The sequence below is a fragment of the Lupinus angustifolius genome, unplaced genomic scaffold, assembly GCF_001865875.1.
Source record: "Lupinus angustifolius cultivar Tanjil unplaced genomic scaffold, LupAngTanjil_v1.0 Scaffold_337, whole genome shotgun sequence".
In the NCBI taxonomy this organism is placed as follows: domain Eukaryota; kingdom Viridiplantae; phylum Streptophyta; class Magnoliopsida; order Fabales; family Fabaceae; genus Lupinus; species Lupinus angustifolius.
In genome coordinates this window covers 377,809-383,748 of record NW_017727751.1, presented here as the reverse complement: position 1 = coordinate 383,748, position 5,940 = coordinate 377,809, and positions in this window count along the sequence as shown.

Here is a 5,940-nt window from a genome sequence, read left to right as displayed (position 1 = left end):
AGCACAAAGCTGTCCAGCCAAGCCAAGCACCAAGCACCAGGCCAGGTCAGCCAGACACCAAGCACCAGGCCAGGTCAGCCAGGCACCAAGCACTAGGCCAGATCAGCCAGGCACCAAGCACCAGGCCAGGTCAGGCAGCTTAGCGAGGAAACAGGTGGGCTAAGCGGCCGGCACACCAGAAAAGTGATTTTTTGGTCAAATCATGGAACATCTTACTTTTTCTTTGCTTAAAGGCCAAGAACATGACCTCATGGATGACATAAGGCTATGACAAGAAGGAGGAGATGTCACCAATCTTGTAACCTAGCCCACCATAGGGGTTAAGTAGGGGCCAAAGTGGCTCTTCATAGGGGCCAAAGGTGAGCAACTTAGCTGCCAAACAAGGCAGCTGAGCATCCGCACCTTGGCCTATAAAAAGGCACGAAATTCTCATTTGAAAAACATTGTAAATTCATTCTAAATTCTTCCTAGTTGATTCCTCTTCTTTTCCTTTCATTTTAGGTAGTTTTTAGGCTAGTTTTAGAGTAGTTTTTCATATAATTCAAGAGGAGAAAAAGAGAAGGCAAATGAGATCCAAAAATCAATTTTGTAATCTCAAATTTACAAAAGTTTGGATTTTAATCATTCAAGTTGGTGCTTTGGTTAATATTATTTGTTTGAGAAGTACTTAATGCTCTTTTTAGATTGATCACCTAAAAAATGATTTCAAGTCAAAACTACTTGTCTCAAACACTTAACAAATAAACTTTGGAGTAGTTGTACTACTTAGTTTATTTGCCAAGTTAAGCATGCTTTTCTTAAAATCTTAAATTCATCACTAATTCTATATTAGAGTCGCCAATGGTTAGGGTGTAACAACCTAATCTCTTTTATGGCCTTAGTATTGCTTAAGTAATGAATGTAAGTGTTTATCATTCTACCATTTTAGGATATACTCTAAAAGGAGGATTTTAGACCTTGGTGTTTGGAGTTAATCAAAATAAAACACAAAAACTTGTTTAAGTAGTTCAAATTCATAAGAAGTTGAGAAATATTTTCCTCATTTGTCTCCTCAAGAATTTGTTAATATTTAGTTTTATGTTTATTGTTATTTGTTTATATTCACTTTAAACAAAAACCAATCAAAATATGTTCAAATACATTATTTGTGCATTGACATATTTATGATTTATTCTATTAGGCAATTCGTTGTGGTTCAACATAACCCTATACTATACTACAATTGAATCTTGAAAGAGGTGTAAATTGTAAAATAGTATCAATAAATTTATTTGTTGAAAACACCTTTCAATATACAAAAGTGATGAAACTAACTTACTTTTATTTATTGTTATTTACTTTCTGCAATTTATTTATTCCTACCAACCTTCCTTAGGAAGAAGTTTGGTTTGTTAATAAAATGAACCCGAAAGGGAGTAAATAAATAAAGGTCACTAAATTTATTATTCTTTTGTTCTTTATTTATTTATTTGTATCTAACAACTAACTATTCATCACTTTTATATATTAGAATACCATTAAACCGATGTTGGAATTTATTCCACAAAAATCGAGATGGTATTCAAAGGTACTTAATAATTATGTAATAGGTAATTGCTTCGATACTATTATATCGGCGTTAGAATTTATTCTAACAAAGCCGGGATGGGGCAAAGAAGGAGTGACTTATTCACATGATTATTAAGAAAGTAAGTCGTAACTCGAATATTCTTGAAGCCATTATACCGACGTTGGAATTTATTTCAACAAAGCCGAGATGGTGAACAAAAATTAAAATCGAGTTCTCTTACTTACAAAAGGAACATAACGAAAATTAGAGTATTAATATTTCAACAAATTGATACTGCTGTCCGGACGATTTGTTGAGAGAAGAAAACTCCCAACTAAAATAAACACTGAATAACGCTTTCAACACTCCTCTTGCTGGTGAGTGAATCTTTGTCGGCCAGTCTTGAAATCTGAACGTGAAGCAATGCTGACGCTTAACCACCATTTGGCAGAAGCAATTTCATCCAAAGCTTAACCATATTTTTTACATAAGCAAATTAATCATTACGGATGAAAGAGAGAATTGAGATGGACCTTAATCTTGATCCTTATATGTTGCTTCAATGAAGAAAAAATTACACACTATAATATTGTGTGTTTAATGAGAGAGAGGGGTAAAGAAACTAGAGTAATAAAGAAATGAGAAATAATTGAGGGTAAATGATAAAGAATAAGAAAAAATGTGAAGTAATTCTTGTTGTCATTGAGAAATTGTCCAAGAATTATTTTTGTGAGGATAATTCTTACAGATTCAAGAAGAAAACAATATGCAATGTGCAACCGTCATTCAGGCATTTACATGTTTGAAGCACTCAAGGCTATCATCTTACATTGTTCATCCAATTCTAGAAGTTGAGTTTCTTTCTTTGAGCAATAAGAACTCGGAAGACTGCACAATACCAAGGTGATGTTGATGGACAGTAGTGGATAACTGCAAAATACCTTTTCTCAACTAGGTTCTTTGACAAAGTGAATTCGATAAGAATGAAATACCAAAGGGTGGATCACAAATTTGTCATTCTCATGATGAGTGTCTAGGTCAAACTAATCTTTGGAATCTTGATACTAGAGTTATTGATCATGTTTGTCATGATCTTTCAACATTAATTTCGTTATCATTCTATTAATCTTGTTAATGTCAAGTTACCTAACGGTTCTACCATAAACCCATATTGTATGATGCTTTGTTTATTCCCAATTTCCAATCCAGCCTTATATCCATTAACAAGTTAACCAAATCTCTAAGCCGCCATCTGATTTTTTATGTTTCAAAATGCATAATCCAGGATATAATTATAATGAAGATGAGTGGACTTGCTAAAGTGAGAAACGATTTGTATGTGATTGGATAGTCTTTGTTGCAACCCAAGCCACAAACTTCCATCAACACACAATGTGAACTCTGTACTCCATAACACTTCCAATGAATCTCAATATGATATATGACACTTTAGATTAGGGCATCCTTCCTCTTATGTTTTGCATACAATTTATAAGACCTTTACATATGTGAAATTTTATTTTAAATTTGTTTGGTTGCATTCAAGATTTATTAAAAAGGGAAAGTAAAGTGTAATGGCGTTTTGTACTTCAGCAACCACTGTGTTTTTGTTACTCCGTGATTATATGTGAACTACCCAGTTTTTTCATCCTATTTATTTCGGGTTATATCGATTGAACTGGATTTTACACGGTTCAAAATGGCTTGAATGATCATCCTGTTACGAGTACAAACCGAGATCGCTCTCAATATCGGTCGGCGGTCAGACAAGTCGGACCATCCGATCTTTATATTATTGATCTTTAAAACAAGATAAATTTCATTCATATATTCATTGTAAAGTTTTTACATTATAACGACTAAGTAAATTCCTAATATCTTTTACAATCATTACCCAACTTTCAACTTGAAAACTTATATCGTAATAATCAAGTAAACCTTTAACCCATTTTTATTATCATTGAGTAATTTTCCAAATACAATGATTAATATAAAACTTGAGGATGATACATAATTTGCTTGATCATTGTTTACTTCCACCTTCACATAACACTTCAGATTAGTTCGAGTTCCCAAAAAGTACATCTCCACAAGCAAATTACAAAAAAGAAATTGTTAGGAGCATGAGCCATCCATCCAAGGATTGGATGCTTTTGAGTTCCAAATGAGAGTACAAAATTGATTTTTGCATCTCATTTGCCTTCTCCTTTTCTCCTCTTGAATTCTAAACTACAAATTACAAAACTTACTTGAAAATGAAAACTCTAAACTAAGAAAGAATTCCTAAATGAGAGAATTTTGCCTTCAAGTGTTTTTTGAGAGAATTTAGTGAAGAAATGCTCAATTACAATATCTTTTTCTCTATGGAAATGGCCTCCATTTATAGGCATCACATCCTGACGGCTCAGCAGCTGACCAAACCCTTCAGCATGGGTTTGGTCCCTTGACCAAGTAGCTTAGTCACCTCCTTGTGCATGACTCATCAAAGCTAGTTGTGGGCTATGAGACCATCTATTGTGAGCTACTTCTGAAAAGCCTATGGTGGGCTACTTGAGGTGAGGTCATGGATGACTTCATGGTTTGCTTGATGGTTAAGTCAAGTATGGTAAGCACCGCCCAGCGCACCTGCTTCACCGCTGAGCTGCTTGTTCAACAGCTTCTAACCGTGTTGACTGGGACGTGGCTTGGTGCTTGCTGATTTGGCCATGAGTCTGGTTCTCCGATGAGCAGCTTGGTTTGACTGTTAAGCAGCTTGTTCAGCAGCTTGTCTTGTGCCAAGCTCGTGTCTGACCGTGTTAAGCATATTTCTGACCATGCTAGGCCTAGTCTGGTGCTAGGCTGAGCGGCTAAGTAGGTCCACTCAGCTGCCTGGTTGAGCAGTTTGGTCCAAGTGAGGCAGGTCAGCTCAGCGGGGCTTGTTCCACGCTCAGCTGCCTAGTTGAGCACCTTGGTTTTCTTGACTTTTGTTGATTTTTGACCANNNNTCTTTTCTCTTCTTTTCTTCATTTTATTTCCTACAAAATACATAAAAAGGAAATACAGACACAAATATACCAAATTGTGATATTTTATACAAAAATTATTGTTTTAAGTTCGTTTTTCTCAATTATGCTTAAGATAAGTGCCATAAAAGTGTATGATATTTAGGTATGTTTGGCACTTATCATTGCGTGGTTGTCTTGATTCTCTTTCCACGTTCTCTGTCCATAGCAATCAAACACTGAATCGTGATGAAGGTTGAGGGAAACCTAGGGTAAGGTTTTTAATTTGGTGAAAACGAATTTCTTGGAAGTAAGAGATGAGGAAGATGGTTTATGGAGTGGAAATGTAGAGGGGTGATTTTGTTTAGGGCTAGGATGATGTTGGACTTGTTCCTCTGAGATTGGAGAGAAAAGGGGATGAATGGGGTTTTGAAAAATGTCCAGAAACATTTCTGTTTCTGATATACTGATGCCGTTAATCGATTAACAACATCTCTTAATCGATTAACCTGAGTTAAAAATGCCAGTTTTAAAATTTTTGGCCCAGGTAATCGATTAATTGATTTACTTAATTGATTAAATACATCAGTTACAGCATTTTGGATGTTTTAAAAGCATGCATGGATTTCAAACTTAATTGGCTAACTGATTTTAAGCTATCACATATATTTAAAGCTTTTAAGCACAGAATCATGGATTATACAAGGAATCATAAGCATTCAATCATTATTTACAAAGTATTCAAACGGATCATGCAAGGTAATCACACAAAAAAATTAATCAAGATATTTTTCATCAAAGATTCCTAATTCTCTTCGAAGAACATAGAAAGTATCTCGTGAGAGCGGCTTGGTGAAAATATCTGCTAATTATTTAGATGTTTCAACAAATTCCAATATACAATCACCTTTTTGAACATGATCATGCAAGAAATGATGCCTTATTTCAATATGCTTAGTTCTAGAATGCAAGACGGGATTCATGGAGAGGTTAACGACACTCGTGTTATCACACTTAATAGAGATCTTTTCTAATATGAGCCCAAAGTCCTTAAGTTGCTGCTTCATCCAAAGGATTTGAGCGCAACACACGCCAGCGACAATGTATTTCGCTTCAGCGGTGGACAAAGCAATGCAAGCTTGCTTTTTGCTGTGCCATGCAACTAGGGAGCTGCCTAATAGGTGACAAGTCTCACTAGTGCTTTTACGATCCAACTTACACCCAGCGAAGTCGGAATCGGAGTAACCTAACAAGGATTGGGAGGCATCCCTAGGATACCATAATCCCATATTAATAGTTCCTTTTAGATATCTCATGATACGTTTTACAACAATATAATGCGATTCTTTTGGCAAAGCTTGAAACCTAGCACACATACAAATGCTAAACATAATATCGGGGCGGCTAGCA